Source organism: Delphinapterus leucas, chromosome 6 (genome assembly GCF_059928025.1).
Source record: "Delphinapterus leucas isolate spDelLeu-1000000601 "Yukka" chromosome 6, BTC_Dleu_Yukka2, whole genome shotgun sequence".
Classification (NCBI taxonomy): domain Eukaryota; kingdom Metazoa; phylum Chordata; class Mammalia; order Artiodactyla; family Monodontidae; genus Delphinapterus; species Delphinapterus leucas.
Genome location: NC_143134.1, coordinates 120,985,671 through 121,005,512, shown reverse-complemented (window position 1 = coordinate 121,005,512; position 19,842 = coordinate 120,985,671).

Sequence of the window (19,842 nt, the reverse complement as noted above, 5' to 3'; positions counted from 1 at the left end):
CCGTCTCCTGTTCTATTAGTGAGTCAGGGGCCCAGGAGACCCGAGGCAGGGTTAGTCTTCCACAAAGAGAGGAGTCTGATCCCAGCGTTCAGAGCACAAGAGCTTGTAAATCAAACTGTTAGCTTAATAGCTTGGGCCATTATTCTAAAGCAGTGGGGCTGAACCCAAAAGCCAAATGAAAATATAGTCAATTTGTTCATACTTTAGTGACTGAATGACTATGTAATGTCGGTGGGTATCGGGGCTGTAGAGGAAAGATGAGGGCTTGCGGGGAGAGGAGGAGTGTTCGGGTTGAAGTGGAGACCCCGAGATGCTTGGGCAAACCCCCCTCTAAAATGGATCTTGGATCTCCAATTATAACATGGACTTGGCCATAGAGATCCAGACTCCGCAAGTCAGCCGCTTTCACGACTGGGGCTGAGCGCCAGCCTCTAACCTTTATGCCTGATGGAAACTGAACAGGAGAAACCAGGCTTGGCCGGCAGCACGGGGAGTGCTTGGTGAGTCGTAGGGAGGAACAGGGCTGAAAGGGGCTTGAGCACAGGGACAGGCACCCTGGGGAAGGATGTAGAGTCCCCATCCTTTAAAAACATTGAAAAAAAGAAAACCTTACTGGTTTTGTAAAAGTTACAGGAACTCATTATAAAAATGGAAACAATGCAGAAAAGAGCATCAGAGAAAGTAAGACAGCCTCCAGCTCACCCCAGGGATCCCAGCTGCCGCTACTCGGGGCCTCTCCTTCCGGACGTCTGTCCTGGAGCATAGACCCCCCCGCGTGGTGTATGGGCGCCTCCATCCAGACGGGGCCACGCAGCACAGGTTCTTTCCCCCAATAATATGTGGGGAAATTATTATTAAAGTGGGGAAAGATGATTAAAGTGTCAATAAGTACAGACTGAAGTCAATATTTTCAGTGGCTGTATAATATTTCATGATGTCGTATATTATCTCTGCGATATCTGTGTAATAGCTCCCAACACGTACCTAAGCCATTACTTGCCCGCAACGTCCAGCCTTTCACCACTGTCAGTGCTGCTATAAATATTTGGGGGCACCCGCCCCTCTGTCTTTGGGCCGTTATCACTGGCAGTCTTTTTGTAAAGAGGGATAAACCGTCTGTTTTTCTTGATTTCATACCAGGAGACCATAGAATATATGGTTCTGATTGGGTCACTTTTTTTTTTTTTTTTTTTGCGCTATGCGGGCCTCTCACCGCTGTGGCCTCTCCCGTTGTGGAGCACAGGCTCCGGACGCGCAGGCTCAGCGGCCATGGCTCATGGGCCCAGCCGCTCTGCGGCATCTGGGATCTTCCCGGACCGGGGCACGAACCCGCGTCCCCTGCATCGGCAGGCGGACTCTCAGCCACTGCGCCACCAGGGAAGCCCCTGATTGGGTCACTTTTGAGAGCAGAGGGGGCGCTGTTACTTAGTCTGCCTCCCAACCAGACCCAAGGAGGGCTGTCCTGGGTGAGCTGGGATGCCCTGTCCCCCCCCCCAACGCCACCCGGGGACACAAAAGGCAAAACAGGGTGGACCAACCCGAGTCCGCATCGTGCTGTTGCGGTTCTCGTTGTGGGCGGTCATCCCCACCCCCAAGCTCGGGGCTGCCAGCTCAGGTTGACATCTCCCCAGCATTTCGGGCTGTGAGAACTGGACGCCTAGGGCTGGAGCTTCTCCAGACTCCCCCGTCTAATGGTCCACCTGCTCAGTTACCTGTCCGCCCGTCCGTCTGTCCACCTCACTTGTTGCCTGTCGCCAGCAGCCCTACAGTAGTGTATGGTCAGTGCTGAGAACAGGGTCTGACATAAAGGTGCTCAGAGATAAGATTTGTGAATGAATGAATGAGTGAGTGAGTGAGTGATCACCAGGACCACCCTTGTGGCAGCTGCCATTTATTGGCTTGATAAGGGTCAGGCGCTCTGCTAAACACTGTACACGTGTTCTCATCTAACAACCCTGCCAGGGGAGCCTCACTGGTCCACTTGACCGAAGAGGAAACGGGGCCTTGGACAGGTCAAGCCACGTGACAGGTCAGGAATGGCAGGGTCACCACGTGGCCCGGGTCTGGCTGACCCTGGAGTCACGCGCACACAGACATACAGCGCTGCCCCCTCCTCCCTCCCCGCTGGCCCCCAGCACGCCTTGCGGAGGGGGGCGCAGAGGAAGCCTGGCCACCAGGCACAGAGGGTGTGGTCCCAGGCCCAGGGGTCCCCCCACTCAGGAACGAGGCAATGAGTTCATGTCCTGTCCCCAGAATGAGAACCTGTCCCAGTTCACTCTGGGTTCAGTGTCTGCGGCCTCCACGAGACCCCGTGCCTCACGCCACATGGCTCCTTGGTCATGGAAACTTGGGTTGGAAGAGACCCTCAAGAACGAGTGTTCCCCCCTCATTTTCAGGTGGGGAAACTGAGCCCCAGGGAGGTCCAGCTGCTGGCCCAGGCCTGGGGGCTGGCTGGCGGCCTGTTATGAACATCCTGGCAGACAGGCCACTCGCCAGCTGTCGGCTAACCCTCCCTCTGGGCACTGGCCCTCGCGTGGCGACTGCTGGTCGCACAGACTAGGAGATAGCGCTGGACCCCGTGTGGCCGGACAGGGAACCCTACCGAGGGGTGTCTCTGCCCCTTCCCTTGGTCCCTCTGGGCCCAGATCCGGAGGTGCCCCGTGCGGTGCCGGGTGGGGATGGATGGAAAGCCAGCTTTGCTGAGCGCTCACCCAGCCCGGGAGCGCCCGCGCCCTGCCTGCTGCTTTTCCGTGTGAAAGGTGTTTAATTATTTCTGACAGAGTTCAGCGTAGACATCTGTTCGCGAGCTGGGAGAGTCCATTTAGGTTATCCATCACCGTGACAGATTCCACTTTTTTGGAAGCGCTTTTTCCTTTCATAATGGGGCCGGGTGGGGAAGGGGGGCCGGGCGGATGGGCACAGACACGAGACACAAAGACCCTCCTGGGGCCTCAACAGCAGTAACCCCCTGCGGGAGGAGCAGCTCTGGCCACGCCCCTTCCGAGTCCGGACCCCGTGGGCTGCTGCAGCTGGTGGGCCCTGGGACCTTTAGGTTGGGAAGGGGGTTTCATCGGGTCTGTGAAAGGCTTTTAAATTCGTCTGTCGTCCTGGGCTGCACTGGTGATTCATTCGTTCATGCACTCCTTCATTCATCCTTCCCACAGACATTTACTGGCCACCTGCTGGGCGCCAGGCCCTGGGCTGGGCTCCGGGGACACGGTGGAGACACAACAGACATGTCCTCGTGGGCTCGCACTTTAGGGGGGAAGATGGGCATTGAACAACGAATGGCCCGGTTAAGTAATGAATTGCAATGTGGCTACGTGCCTCAAAGGCCGGCATTCCCTTCTCACAGGGCAAGTTCCTTCTCTTCTCTGAGTCTCAGTCTCCGAGTCAGTAGAATGAGAGTATTATATCTAGGAGATAATGCATGTCCAGCACTTGGCACACAGTAAGAGCTCAATAAATACTGTTCATGGGTGGTATTTCCCAACGGGGAGGGCACCGAGGGTCGCGGCGGTGGCGGCAACGCCCTGGGGCTCTAAGCGCCTCTGCTGGGCTGTACCGCGTGGCGCCCAGGGACCAGCCCTGCTCTGAGATTCCTGCAGCTGAACTTCCAGAAGCCCGTGAACATCCCCAGGAAAGATGAAAAATCACCCAATAAATCCCGGGGCTTGCATTTTTATTCTGTTTCTCGTTATTTCTATGACACAATGGATAGTGCCTTTGAGCTCGGGCCCTGGGTTCCAGGCTGAGCCACTTGCTGGGCAAGGAAAATGAAACCCATCTCCGCCTGTCCTCAGTACAACTCGGGTAAGGATGCTTGTGTGAAATAATGACTTAGCACAAACAGAGGGGTAGCATCACAGGTGGGCCACCGTGTTCCTAATGGTAATTTGTAACAATCTAAAGACTGGAAGAGACCCGAGCTCAGCTGAGTCAAATCCCCTCTTTTAGAAATAGAAACTCATTTATATCTGGATTTCCAATCCTACTCCGGGCCAGGCTGCGGGGCTACCTGCGGGTGAGACAGGGGCTCCTGACACAGCAGAATCCATGTTACCTGGGTTGGGGGTGGTGGAGGCGGGAGGGGGGCCTTTCCTCGCTCCGATGGGCTTGGGGGAGACCACCTGAGCCCTCCTGGGTCCATTGGGTTGGGAGCTAATTGTAGATTCTAAATCGGAGACAAGGGGGCTGAGAGGGGCTGGGGGTCAGTGCTGTAGAGCAGACTGCTGGCAGGGCATTTCGTGCCCGGGGAGCCGTGGGTCCCATCCCTTCCTGGGCAGGGTCCCCAGGATGTCTGCATCCCCCATGGACTTCCAACATCAGGAAAATCAGAGAGGAAAGAGGAAAGGCAACAGAAGACGGGCCAGGAAGGAGGCGGTAGGCGAAACTCCCGAGTGTGAGAGGTAGAGAAAGGGGAGGAGGGATGTGGATAAAAAGGCAGGAAATTGGGGGAGGTGGAGGAGCCAAAGGCGAGGGGCGCTGCCCAGGCCGGGGAGGAGGAGTGATAACGGGGCAGCAGCTCGGTGACTCCCCGCCCCTCCCGCTGGGCGCCCAGTCCCGCCCGCATGCGCAGGGACGGCACGGGCCGATGAGCAGCAGGGCGGCTGGCCACTGACACGTGCTGATGGAGGCCACTTGGGCAGGACACGAGAGCGACATCAAGGGGGGCTAGTGGGCTTCTCTGGCAGCCTGTTCGATTGCATTAGGTTCAGGAAGGCATGGGCCCCTTCACTGTCTAAATTGCTGTTTAACTCTACACAGCGGCCGGGCCTGGGCTGTCTGGGAATGTGGCTTTGTGCGGCTGTCTTCCCGGGACCAGGCGTGGCCCTGGTGGCCCCTAGAAAGGCTTCCTGTGCCCGAGCTGGGCACGCACGGCCCCCACCATCCCGTGGCACTGTCCCCAAGTCTCCCGGTTCCCCTCCTCTGACAATGGCCCCGGCTATTCCTCCTTTTTCTTCTGCTAAAAGCTGCTAAAGAAGCAGCCCCGTCACGGTGCGACAGGCCTACGTGGCCGAATGGACACTGGGTCAGTCCTGAGGCTGGAGCATGGTGGGTGCGAGATCATTCTGGGTGCATGACAGCCCACAGGAGACATTTGCTCCATCTCCCCAGGGATGCCCCCCTGCGGGAGGTTTAGCGCTGATGGCATGGGACTGTCTTGCACCCCCAGGTCCCCAGTGTAGGATGGGGTGCAATGACCCCATCAGTAGAGAGGGTTTTGGTCCAGACAGCGTCCGCCCCAGTGGACAGACACCCAGACTCCGAGGTCAGATGGCCCAGCCTCAGCCCAAGGCTGCCCTCACCAGTGTTCTCCACGTTTCCTGTCTGTGAAATGGGGGTGATAGCAGCAGCTCCCCACTTCCACGTGTGGGAAGAGCCAATGAAGTGGAGCTCAGTGCCTGGCAATTAGGAGGGGCTCCAAAATGCTAGTCATTGCTGTTGCTATTATTATTATTGTCGTTGTTGTTGTTATGCCAGTCGATGGGTAGAAGCCCACAGAACTCTACGGTCTAGAGGACAGGTAGAGACCAGTCAAGGTGAGGGGCATCCCCCCCGGGTGCAGGAAGGGGCAGGTGGAGGCGAGACTGACCTTCTGGAAGTGGGGCACGTGCCAGAGGGCGTCCAGCTTCACAGGCGGCTTGTACTTCCTCAGCTGACTGCTCCGGGTCTCATACAGTTTCCCGAGGATCACCTGCAGGCCCGAGAAATGCCAAGGCAAGATGGTTACCGGCTCCCTGGAGAAGCCCGAGCCACGACGAAGAGTTGAGATTCCTGGTGCTGCAGACCCACGCGTCACTTTCCTCCTGGCTCTGGCCCTTCTCCCTGTCTGATTTCAGTGCACCTGCACCCCTGGCCCTGCCTGTGACCACAGTGGACTTGGGGGTGGGACCATGGAACGCTGGGAGCGTGTTATTTTGGTTTTACGTTCGGCCCTAGAACTCTCTGGGTTCTGACATGCAGCCACCTTGAGGGCAGGGTTGTGTCCCAGACACCCTTGTAATTTTCTCAGTGGCTAACACAGCCCCGGTGGTTACCACGGACGCCACAGTGTCTGAATGAAGAATGAATGATTCGATGGCTTGTTGCCATTCTGTGGGGCTGGTCCTCAGCATGGTCTGCTCGTGGAAGAGGAAGGAGGACTCCTGTTCGGGGGGAGGGATTTGGGGGCTTGGGTCAGGGCCTCGGAGGTCTCTGGGGGTGGGATTTCAGAGGCACAGAGGCGGTCCTCCCCCTCTTTAGCTGCACGCCCCGTGCCCACGAACAGAGGTCGGCAGGCCCATAATTAGGGTCCTGTAGCTCATGGGGTCTGCTGTGGACTGAATTGCGTTCCCCTCCAAATTCATATGTCGAAGCCCTAACCCCCAGTTGTGACCGTATTTGGAGATGGGGCTTTAAGGAGGTGATTAAGGTTCAGGGAGGTCATCAGGTGGGGCTGTGATCCAGTAGGACAGGTGTCCTTCTAAGAAGAGGAGAGACACCAGGCTTGTCCACACAGGAAAGGCCATGTGAGGACATGGCGAGGAGGCGGCCGTCTTCAGGCCAAGGAGAGAAACCTCCAGAGAAGCCAACTCTGCTGGTCCCTTGATCTTGGACTTCCAGCCTCCAAGATTTCTGTTGTTTAAGCCACCCAGTCCGTTGTATTTTGTTATGGTCGCCCCAGCAGACTAACACAGGGGCCCAGGCCTCCAACCTTAGAATCAGAGGGGGAGGGGCCCTGGAGTCTGCATTTTCAATGTGTGCCCCGGGGGAATTCCATACACAGTCAGGCCTTATTAGCCCACGGCTGTGATCCTTGTCAAAATTCAAACCCCCCTAGGGGAGTTAACTGGTAAACACGGGCCTCTTGTTTATAACTACAGCCTCAGTGTAAAGAGTGGGAACCTCACACCCAGAGCGGATGAGCTGGACGATGCACTGGCGCGCAAGTGACCCAGAGAGGATGGGCCACTGCAGAAGGGGGTGTGAGAGAGGACGCAGGGCAGACAGTGCCGCCGACAAATGAAAGCTGACCTGAGCCTAACTGAAGATGCCACCGCCCCATCGAACCCCTTTGCTTGATTGATTCTGTTGATCAATTATATTAATTTTATTGAATGCATGTGTGGATAACTTACAAGCCCTCCCCTCCACTTTCTAGAACAGCTTTGAAGCTTCATCTTCGAACGAAAGTCAAGAGGCTGCCCGGCCCGGGGTGAAGGAGCTGTTGGCCTTCAGAATTGGAGGAATGAAGGCAAGTCTGTCTTGTCACCTTTCCAAACCTCAGTTTCCTCTGCAGGAAGCGCGGGTACCGATGCGTAACGAACAGGTTCTTGTAGGATTTGTGGAGTTAGCTTTGAGCAGAGTGTCTGGTCCAAGATGATTACTCACTAAATGGAAGCTGTTTCCAAAGGTGCTGAGGAGACAGGCTTCTCCTAGGATGGGGGCAGTTTGACCTTGTAAATCAAAGGTCTCATCAACCCTAACAAATTGTTCATCAGGCCCTCAGCCATTGGTGGGTCAGGGTGTTTGTAGCCGTTTGATAGCCGCAGAGAATCTTGGGACAGGAAGATAATTCTGGGGATGGTTTGCACAAGTATTTTCTGAGTGCCCACTATGTGCTGGGCCCAGCTCTGCAGGCCCCCATTTAATCTGACCCCCTTTTTGGCCCAGTGAGGTCACTGAGACCCCAGCAAAGCAGTGACTCACTCAGATTCACACACCCCCAGGCTGGCACCAGTCCCCAACCAGTGCTTGCGGATGGAGCCACCCACAGTGGCTGCTTAAGGGGTGCTCTGCTGAAAACTGAGGGGCACTGGCTATGAGATTATCTCTAGACTCAGAAGGCGTGTCTTTGGAGGCCCGGGATTCTGAGGACCTGTGACACTCTGAGCTGTCGAGAAATAGCTGCTAATTAAAAACAGGACTCTGGATTGGAGCTATAAAGCAGCAGCGTGTAACGGCAATGCTCCCTCGGAAACTGGCCGTTACCATAGTGAGCTGACTCCTTCTGGAGCCATTAACAAATAAACTAGTCATGGGCTGCTTTAAAGTATTATTACAACGCTCTGCTCTTTAAGGAGTGGTTGTCTCGGACTCCACCCACCGCTGACAACAGCCAGGAGGGGCCTTGTCTCCTGGCTGGGCCTGGGGAGCCCTGGGCCCCTCCACCCAGCAGCCTTTCCTGGCCGGTCCCAAGGGTGCCGGGATCCCTGATAAGACTTTTCCACTCCCCAGTTTGTCCCTAGAACACCACAGGCACTGTTGCTGAATCCTAAGCTTTCCCGTAATCAGCAAGAGCGGGACCTCACCATCAGGAAAAGCCTGGACTTTGGGGCGGGACACACCTGGGTCCTGGCTTGGCTGGGACCTTTGGCCAGTCACTTAACCTCTCTGAGACTGAGTTCCTCCATCTGAAAATGAAACAAACTGAATGATCTGATGAGACTCGGACCTCACGGGGTGTCCGGGAGGGCAAAAGGCATGAACACAGGGTGCGTGCTGGATCCAGTTCTCTGCACGGAATCTGGAGGAGGGACGGCATTGGTGAGATCGTTGCAACAACCAAAGACACTAAAGCTGTGCTTCTAATGAAATCTACATAGTGCTACGTGAGCAAAAAAGCAATTCTGATTTTACCGTCATTGATCCGGATCTACTGGAGAAGAGACCAACCTGAGTGCTCCAAAAGTCCGAACCTCAGACTATTTTATTTTTATTTATTTTTTTAAACTTTTAAAAATAAATTTATTTATTTATTTTTGGCTGCGTTGGGTCTTCATTGCTGTGTGCGGGCTTTCTCTAGCTGCGGTGAGCGGGCTTCTCATTGCAGTGGCTTCTCTTGTTGCGGAGCACGGGCTCTAGGCGCGCGGGCTTCAGTAGTTGTGGCACGTGGGCTCAGTAGTTGTGGCTCGCGGGCTCTCGAGCGCAGGCTCAGTAGTTGTGGCGTACGGGCTTTGTTGCTCCGCGGCATGTGGGATCTTCCCGGACCAGGGCTCGAACCCGTGTCCTCTGCCTTGGCAGGCGGATTCTTAACCACTGCGCCACTGGGGAAGCCCTCTCAGACTATTTTAAAGGGGGTGCCACGTTTAGTATCTTCAAATGCAAGTGACAATGCAAATTCACTGCTAAAGATGTTTTTCCAGGTAAAAATCTCACCTAGGCGCACACCATTAACAATTGCTGGTGCTTGGGTGTCATTCTGTCCTCAGCTCAAATTTCCCAGTGTGGCCACCACCACTCTGGGCCTCGATTTCCATGCCTGGGAACTAGGGTGACACCCAGCTCACAGGCTTGTATCCAGCGCACATAAGATGATGTATGTGAGGTACGTGGAGCGGTTAGCATGGGGCTTAGTCATCCACTTGAAACAAAATGTATCCTAACGTTTCATAAAACGCAGTCTTTACGGAGCCCTCCCAGAAGTGGGTTTTCTGTTTGGACTTTGCCTTCCTAACCTTCTCTTTATAGATAGACCGGGGCACATTTCTGTCCGGGCCAGGTCAGATTCGTGGACAATCTGGTTTCCAGACGTGTGGGGTCACACGGAGTTTGGTGGGACCGTCCCCAGACGGGAGTCGGGAGATGGGATCCCAATCCTGCCCCAGAGGCACACAGGGCCAGTTTACTGGTGATGCTGGCGGGGCTTAAGTCGGGGTTGAACCTGGTCATCACCGAGACCCTTTCAGCAAAGCAACAAGCAACTTGATTCCCCAGCCCTGCCCACACCCCAGCAATAGACATGCTCAGGCGGCATCCTTTTGAGCTTTGGCTTTGCCTCCCCCAGCCCCTCCCTTCTCTTCCCTCCCACCCCATCAGTCATCCGCTCTGGAGCGAGCACTGCGTTTACCTTATGCTTTTTCTCCAGTTTAATGGCTTTCTGGTTGGCCTTTTGCTCCTGCACCCATAGCTGCTGGTACCGATGCTGCAGCAGATCAAAGAAGGGGGTGGAAGGCCTGTGGGGAAGCAGTTAGATGGGCTTGAGGTCGGGGAAGGCCCCCCTCCCCAGAGGCTGCCCACCTGACCACCAGGGCTACAGGGCAAAGTGTCCTCCCAAGGCTGTGAGAGTTTCTCTCCGGCCCTTCTGCAGCCATGGAAGAAATGGTGCCTCGTGTGAGTTGTTCAACAAACACTTACTGTCCACCAACCAAGTGCTGGGCCTGACATGGTGACAGACTCTCTCCCTGACCAGATTTTAGGCAGGCTTCTCAGAGCCCTCTTTTTGATTAGGCCTCGTTCTTGGGACCTATCTTTGGCCGGATGAAGAGTCCGCCTTAGCAAAGAACCCTGCTAAGTCAATCACGCCGCCCTTGATATCTGATCACCTTGGCCTGCCTTTACCAAGAGTCCTATTAAGTCAGTTTAGTAAGAATCCCCCTACCCTTGAAGTCTCCTCGTAGTAATTTTCTGTCCACTCTGCTCCTTGGCTATAAATCCCCACTTGTGTTGTGTTCAGAATTGAGCGAGGCCACTTTCCCCTTTGCAATAGTACTGAATGAAATCCGTCTTTACTGCCTTTAGCCTCCGCTCTAGTTCTCTTTGACAAGGGTCTCCAGCCAAGGAGAACTTACCCTGTGTAGAGCGTTTTGCATGCCCCACTCCTCACAGCACTGTAAAGTGGGTACTTTGATCATCCCCCATCCTAAGGTCCCAGAGCAGGGGGGCAGCCCCGTGTGTGAGACCCTCTCAACGTAACCTAATAGGTGATGAGGAAAAGTTCTTTATAGAAGAACCAAAGCTAATAAAATGCAGGAGGGAGGACAGAATTGGGGGAAGAGAATCATTACTTTGCAACGCCTAGTGAAATAATGGATTTAGGTAATAATCAATGATCAGGTGGAAGGCTGATGGGGAACTTTACAATGGATGTGTCAGGCTACAGCAGCTGGACCAAAGGATCAATTTGTTTTTATTGTGGTAAATACGCATAACATAAAATTTACCCAAGTGATCAGTCTTACCATCACTGGAAGTGACAGATGTGGGGCTGGGAGTGATTAATAGGAGGTATGTAGCACCACCCACCAAACACTTTGGGGGAAACACACCCCGAAGTGAGCCCAAAGGGAATCAGACTTCTAGACCATCACTGTCAAATGGTAATATTATGTGGGCCGCCACGTAACTAAAATTCTTCTAGTAGCCATGTTAAAAAGAGTAAAAAGAAACAGGTGGAATTAATTTTACTAATGTATTTTATTAACCCAATATATCCAAAATATTATCATGTCAACATGTAATTAGAGATAGGAATGAGGGGTTTTTTTTTTATTTTTAATTTTTTTGTTCTGTACGCGGGCCTCTCACTGCCGTGGCCTCTCCCGCTGCGGAGCACAGGCTCCGGACGCGCAGGCTCAGCGGCCATGGCTCACGGGCCCAGCCGCTCGGCTGCATGTGGGATCCTCCCGGACCGGGGCACGAACCCGCGTCCCCTGCATCGGCAGGCGGACTCTCAACCGCTGCGCCACCAGGGAAGCCCGGGAGTGGGGTATTTAAAAGGTTGTTTGAAAATCTGAATTTACGTTAGTTTAAATAAAATGGAAAATTCAGCTCCTTAGTGCCGCCAGCCGCACGCCAAGTGCTCAGCAGCCGTGAGGGCCATTTTGGACACACAGCTCTCAGCCGAACTACCATGACTTACAGGAAATGCGGGGGAAAAAGGAGCGTGGTAAACACCACCACGAGGATGCTGTTTGCCACGTCTGGAGTGTGGGACATTCTACAGGACAAGTGACTCAGTCGCTTCAACAAAGGACATTGAAGAAAGGGGAGGATGAGGAAGTGATATTGATCAAAAGTGACTTAAGAAATACATTAACCAAAGGCAATATGTGGACCTTGTTCAGATCCTGCTTCAAACAAACCAACAGGGGAAAGGTATTTTTTGAGGGAAAAGCGAACACTAGCTGAGTTTCAGAAGCCGTGAGGAAACAGTGCTAATTGTGTGGAGTATTTTTTACGTCTTAATGTTAGAAATACCTACTGAAGGGTTTGGGGGTAAAATTCTGTGTAGTTTAGAATTTGCTTTAAACAAACCTCCAGCAAGGGGCTTCCCTGGTGGCGCAGTGGTTGGGAGTCTGCCTGCAGATGCAGGGAACGCGGGTTCGTGCCCCGGTCCGGGAGGATCCCACATGCCGCGGAGCGGCTGGGCCCGTGAGCCATGGCCGCTGAGCCTGCGCGTCCGGAGCCTGTGCTCCACGGCGGGAGAGGCCACAACAATGAGAAGCCCGCGTACCGCAAACAAACAAACAAACAAACAAAAAACCTCCAGCAAAATATAGAGCACAGTAAAATAAAATAACAAAGTAAAAAAATGAAACAAGAGTGACAGAATAAATTGAGAGTGGATGAAGCTGTGTGATGAGGGTTGATCATGGATGTGTATTATCCTATTTGCTACACTTTTGTGCATGTTTGAAATTTTTCGTAATAAGAAGTAAAAAGACAAAGAGGAAAAATCCAGGGAATGAAGCTCATTGTTTTCCCCGCTCACTTCTTTCTCATCTTCCCTGTGATCACAAATGGTCTTTATCACCTTCTCCATCACTCAGCTCCGGTCCCAGCTGACTGCCTCCTCATATTTCTGGACCAGAAGGTCTCACATTTCAATGCATAAAAATCACCGGGGCCCCCTCCCCAGAGGTTCTGATCCAGGAAGCCTGGGGGTGAGGCCCAAGAAAGAACATTTTTAGCAAATATAGGAAGTAGTTCTGATACAGGGTGAGTGGGTTGAATGGTGCCCTCCCAAATGTTTCCATTTTAACTTCCGGAACCTATGAGTATGACTTTATTTGGAAAAGGGGCTTTTGCAGATGTAGTCAAGTTAAGGATCTCGAGATGGGATTAACAGTATGTAAATCGCTTTGGGGGGTAGGCCTTCAATCCAATGACAAGTGTCCTCATAAAATATACACAGAATCGGAGATACAGGGAAGAGGAGAGGGTGAGGTGAAGACAGAGGCAGAGAAAAGCCAGAGAACGTCTGGGGCCCCCGCAAGTTGGAAGAGTCCAGGCAAGATTCTCCACTAGAGCCTCTGGAGGGAGCACCGCCCTGCCAACACCTCAGCTGCAAACTTCTGGTTTCCAGAATGGACAGATGTTTGTTTGAAGCCACCAGGTCTGTGGTCATTTGTTATGGCGGCCCCAGGAAATGAACACATGGCAGTTCCTCAGCCCACACTTTGGGAAACACCAAGAGAAACTGCGGTGCCGACGCGTGCTGTCCAGAGAAGTTCCCGAAACCAGACATCACTGGGTCTTTTACAGCAGAAGGAGCCTTCCAGCAGCGTTTTGCAGACCGTCACGTGAGCGTGGATCACGGGGGGATCTTGTTCGAGGCATGTTCTGGTTCGATGGGTCTGGGGTGTCTGGAGAGGCTGTGCCCAGGACCCACCCTTCGGGGCTTAAGGCCTCATCAATCATCCAGGCCTGGGGCTCTTACCCCCCGGAAGTCCCACGGAGCGGCAGACCACCATCTCTGAACAGGAGTGTATAGACACCACGTCTGAGGAGAGGGCCCACAGCTTTCATCACATTTTCAAAGGTGCAAATGCCCCCGGAAAAGTTCAGAGCCTCTGTTCTTCCCCTGTGACCTTATTTCACAGACGAGGGAATGAGGAAATGGAGGGACTGAGCAGTGAGGCTACTCCCGAAGCTCACATACAGTAAGGACCCGAGACTGCAAACCTGGGGCTTCTGGCTTTGTGTTTTATACAGGCTGCACGGTGGTCATTAAAGTCTTTGAAATTGTTGTCAATACTTAAAAACTGGGAAATTTTACATTAAAGGAACCCAGCTTTCCAGATTGTCTTGAAGTTGTATACATTCTGGCCAAGTGGGTCTGCATTCCTACATGGCAACAATTGGCTTGAGCTGAGTATCAAGTGTCATTTAGCCCAAGTCCTCTCCCTTCCCTATTGTCGTCCACTGCCTGCTGGGCCGGTCCAAGTGTTGGATTTTGTGGCTCCAGAACCAGCCACAAAGAGCTGGACTGGACCCTAAACATCCTCTTCCCAGCCCCCTACCATTCTCCCGCCCTGTGTGCGCGCCCAGGACAGTTCACCTCCCTTCCATGGGGACCTCTTTGGGACTAGACTGACCCGGGACTCCACTTGAGTGGAGCTTCAGTGGCTTTGAAATGCCACTTGAGCTCAGAGGTCTCTTTACAGGGCAGCCTGCAGTGCATCTACAAACAGTGGCTCTTTGTTTTCCTGTTCCCTTACCCCTGTGGTGACTTTTATTACTTAATTATTACACACCCCATGCTTCTGAGCAGCCTAATTTATAGCCATGCTTTCTAATGACACGAGATGCGTAATCTTGCAAGATCTACCCCAAGAGGCCATTCACAACAGAAAAGCTATTTTCCCAGCAGCCCCCACTACCCACATCGCCGTGAACCCACCCTCGCAGCCCTCCTGCAGCCTCGCTGACCATCTTTGTGTCCTGCTCCAGCCAGCGGTTCTTATTACTGGGAAGAGGTGGGCGGGGGCGGGGGGCTGGCGCTCAGAGCAGAAGAGCTGACAAACCTTGTAAGTTACAACAGCCTAAGCCCTGACTGGCTGACGGAGGTCCAGCGGGTTTTGCCCATTTCTGCTCAGGCTCATTAAATCAGATAAGAAGGTGGAGAGGCTTGTCTGAGATGGGGAAAACCCAGGACGTAAAGTGTATCACATCATCCCTTGTTTAAAATGCCCTTGACAGCCTCCCATTTCTTAGACTCAACCCAGATGCCGGGCTATGGCCGGCAAAGCCCTTCCCTCCCCAGACTCCTCCCTGACACTCAGCATCTCCTTTGCCTTCAGGTCTCGGCTGTTTGGTCACCTCCTCAGAGGGCTTTTCCCTGACCAGTCCATCCTCAGACGGCCCTTGCCAGGTACCCTCATAAGCAGAAGCTCTCTTGTTCATTTGTCATGGGTTTATAACTGGTCTTGGTCATTGAATACCAATGCCAGCAGGCATGGTTTCTGTGGAATGTGGACTGACATGACGCTGCTCTCAGTAATTATGCTTTGTTGAAACAGAGAGGAAAAGAGGGAGGGAAGGAGCCAGAGAAAGAAAGATTAGGCAAAATTTTAGGAAATATACTTTTCATAATTCAGGGTATTATGAATCAGGCTATATATGAGTTGTAAGAAATTTAAGAGAGTAAATTGACGGAAATTGTAATCCAGTGGAGAGGAAGGATAGCCTTTTCAACAAATGGTGCTGGAACAATTGGACATCATGGACAAAACCAAAAACAAACAAGAACCTCTTGACCAAAGTCTCGTACTTTATACAAGAATTAACTCAAAATGGAGCATAGATTTCAATGTAAAACTGTGAAACTTTTAGAAGAAAACATAGGAGAAAATCTTTGGGACCTAGGGCTAGGCTAGGTGATGAGTTCCTAGACTTGACACCAAAAGCATGATCCAGGGGCTTCCCTGGTGGCGCAGTGGTTGAGAGTCCGCCTGCCGATGCAGGGGACGCAGGTTCGTGCCCTGGTCCGGGAAGATCCCACATGCTGCAGAGTGGCTGGGCCTGTGAGCCATGGCCGCTAAGCCTGTGTGTCCGGAGCCTGTGCTCCACAGTGGGAGAGGCCACAACAGTGAGAGGCCCGTGTACAGCAAAAAAAAAAAAAAAAAAAAAAAAAAAAAAAAAAAAAGCATGATCCAGGAGAGAAAAAAAAAAAGATAAATTGAGCTTCCTCTAAATTAAGGACTCTTGCTCTCTGAAAGAGTCTCTTGAGAAGATGAAAAGATAAACCATGACTAGGAGGAAATATTTGCAAACCATGTATCTGGCAAAGGACTCCTATCTAGACTATGTAAAGAACGCTCAAAGCTCAACAGTAAAAGAAATAAACACAAACAAACGAACAATCGTATTAGAAAGGAGGCAAAACATGAAGAGACATTTCATCAAAGAAGGTATATGGATGGCAAATAAGTACATGAAAAAATAGTCAACATCCCTCGCCATTGGAGAAATGAAAATTAAGAGCATACTGTCACGTCACTATACACCTCTTAGCACAGCTAAAATAAGAAATACCTAGTGACAATGCCAGAGCAAGGATGCAGAGAAACTAAACCTCTTATACATTGCTGGTGGGAGTGTAAAATGGTGTAGCTGCTCTGGAAAATGTTTTGTCTAGTTTCCTAGAAAACCAAACATACACCTACCACATGGGCCCAGCAATTGCACTCCTGGACATTTATTCCAGAGACATGGGAACTTACGTCTACACAGACACCTATACGCCAATGTTCGTAGCTGGAATATTTGTAATATTTCCAAAGTGGGAACAGCCAAAACGTCTTTCAATGTGTGGGTAGTTAAACTGTGGTCCATGCATACTATGGAATACTACTCAGTAGTGAAAAGGAAGGGACGATTGATACAGCAAAGACTTGGACGATGTCAAGGCCATTACGCTGAGTGAAAAAGACCGGTTTCACAAGGTCACATACTGTATGATTCCATGTATATACCATTCTTGGAATGTTCCAGGGATTAGGGAGAAGGGTCACTATGTGAGTGTATGGGGTGGGGTGGGTGGGGTCTTTGAGGTGATAGAACAATTCTGTATCATGACTGTTACACAAATATACACGTGATAAAATGCGTGGACACTAAATACACAAAGGAGTGCATGCAAAACTGGTGAAGTCTGGGGAACTTCCTGGCGGTCTGGTGGTTAGGACTCAGCACTTTCACTGCCCAGGGCACGGGTTCAGTCCCTGGTCGGGGAACTAAGATCCCTCAAGCCGCGTGGTGCTACCAAAAACAAAACAAAACAAAACAAGACAAAAAACAGCGGGTGAAATCTGAATGCAGTCTGTGTATTGTACCAACATCCATCTTTCAGTTTTGATACTGCACTATAATTATGTAAGATTTTATCATCGGGGATAACGGGTAAAGAGTCAACAGGATCACTCTGTACTATTTTTACAACTTCCTGTGAATCTGTAATAATTTCAGAGTAAAATATTTTTTCAAAATGCAATCAAGCATGCTAGAGGAAAGCCTAAACTGTCTTTCTACTTTATGGAAAAAATATTACAAAATTACTGTCATACAAAGAGGTGATCAAAGAGTATGGAGCCAAAACATGTAGGGAAAAAATGAATATGGGGTGTGACAGGCAATTAATCCTTTTAAAATGTGTTATTTTTCTGGATTTTGTGGTTTATGATATTTGTCAGCTAACTTAAAATTTTAATTTGTTCTGATTTCTTTTCTCATTCTACTTAAGTATTCCGTTTTATGCCTAAATTTGTATTCATGATTTTGAACTTGTTTTTCTTAAAGGGAACCCCCAAACTTGAATACGCTCCTGGTGCCACGGAACGTGGAGCTGCCCTTGAGAGCAGGTAAGATGTTTCTTTGAATCGTAAGAGAGTATTAGGTATAACTTTGTGCTAATAATGTGAAACCAAAACAAAATGGGTGATTTGTCCAGGAAAATATAAACGATCAAAGTTGACTGAAGTGCTTATAGAAAATGTTAATAGAGCCACGGGTACCAGGCCCGGGTATGTTCACACATGCACCCTCCCGACCTTGCTGAGAGCAGTATTCCAGGACTTTCCAGAACTTTTTATAAAAAAGCTTCCCACTTAAAATAGATAACCAACAAGGACCTAATGTACAGCACAGGGAACTCTGCTCAGTGTTATGTAACAACCGAAATGAGAAAAGGATTTGAAAAAGAATAGTTACATGTATAACTGAATCACTTTGCTGTACCCCTGAAACTATCGCAACATTGTTAATCAACTATACTCCAATACGAAATAAAAAGTTTAAAAAAAGAAAAAAAAGCTTCCCACATCATGTTAGGATCCCAAACTGAGACAAGGAGAATGTCTTGGTCAGTCTCACTTAGAAGAGCAAATGAAGGCCTTCCCTGGTGGTGCAGTGGTTAAGAATCTGCCTGCCAATGCAGGAGACATGGGTTCGAGCCCTGGTCTGGGAAGATCCCACATGCCGCCGAGCAACTAAGCCCGTGGGCCACAACTACCGAGCCCGTGCGCCACAATTACCGAGCCTGCGTGCCACAACTACTGAAGCCCACACGCCTAGAGCCCGTGCTCTGCAACAAGAGAAGCCACCGCAATGAGAAGCCCGTGCACCACATCAAAGAGTAGCCCCCGCTCACCGCAACTAGAGAAAGCCTGCGTGCAGCAACAAAGACCCAATGCAGCCAAAAATAAAAATAAATTTATAAAAAAAAAAAAAAAGAAGAGCAAATGAAAAAATACTAAGTGAAATATTACCAGATCACATTGGGCAATGTACTAATACCGGAAGGGCCTATCGTAACGCCCTCCACCCACCCTCCAGCCGAGGAGTGTGGGAGCTGAGGGAAGGACCCCAGAGAGCAGCTCACCCCCTGCCCCTTACCACTGAGCTTCCAGAGCAGGAAGGAAAGAAACTGTCCCCCCGGTGAAGCTGGAACTCTTGGTGATTACACTAGACTGGACATATTAACTAGTGCACACGGATGGCCTTTTGTAACTGGAAGTGAGCAGGGAAGCCATGGATGCCTGAGACTTCACCCGGGAAAGGGGCTGGGAAAGCAGTCGAGCCTCAGAGCGGGTTTGAACAAGGCAAGGACACTCACGTTCCTGATTCCCCCGCCCCTCCCACTTGCTCCCATTTATCAGGAAATATTATATAGCTACCAGAAAGAATGAAGCGGCCATATGTGTAATAACCCAGAAACATCTTCAAGACGTAGGTCAAGTATGAAAAGAAGAAGGTGGGGAGAAACAGCCACGCCCGTGTAAGGGCATCGACACAGGTGTGAAGGATGGAAAAATGACTGGAAGGAAGCCCTCAGAGGATGGTGCTGGGGGAAGGGGGCAGACGTGGTAGGTGGGGTGAGCGGCCCCTCCCCCTCCAGTCTACTTACTGGTTTTATGTGACTCTTTCGCAGCAGATAGAGCAAAACAAGAAACCTACAACTGAGAGGTCACATGACTCGGCCAGGGCCACAGTCAGTGATGGCGGTGATGGATCTGGGTCTGAATCAGTGTCAGGATGCCAGCCCACTGCCTCCATCCCTGTGCCACCCCACCATGCGCAGCTCTGCCGACCTCACTCCAGAACTGGCCGGGCTCTTTGTTTTTCGTCCTTTTCACCAGAAGCAGCCGAGGGTGGCCAGGCCCTTCTGGGTCCCACTGGCCCAAGCGGGGGATGTTCAGCGTCTTCCGTATACTCAACCCTTTGGGGGTCCTAAAGACCCTTGCATCTTTAGGAACCATTTTTCTTGTTTTCTTCCGCAACTATTTTTTGCTGCTACCTTAAAACATGTCCAAGGTTTTTTATCGTTTGGGTTTTTTTTTTTTTTTCAAGAAAACGTAGTTCTTTATAATAAAAAAAAGGTATTTTTTCCAGCCTAAAATGAATGAGTTTTGCCACAGGACGAAAGCCCCTGCAGTCACAATTATAGCTGTCCGACCTGCAGCTTTCTTTGGAGGAGCTGGAGGGGGTCCACTCAGAAGATCTGAATTATTTATCCTCACTAAATGAGATGGGAAAAGTGGGAGTGGGGAGGCCGAAGCCCAGAGAGGTCAAATGGCTGGCCCAGGGTCACACAGCACACTCAGTAGCCCAGCCTGGACACCCCACCCCCCACCCCTCAGGCTACGCTGTCTGCAGCCAAGAGAATGTGAATCCGTTTCCAAAAGGGCTCCAGGGGCTGCCAGCTAACCAACTCAGACAGAGGCCAAACCCAGGAGTCTGGCTACTCTCATGTAGGACCCCAGACCTTCCCAGACACTGTCCTCCCTCACCAGACCCTCCCCTCCACATAGGAACTGAGGCTTTTTCGACGGTGCCAATCCGATGCTGTCTTCCTCAACG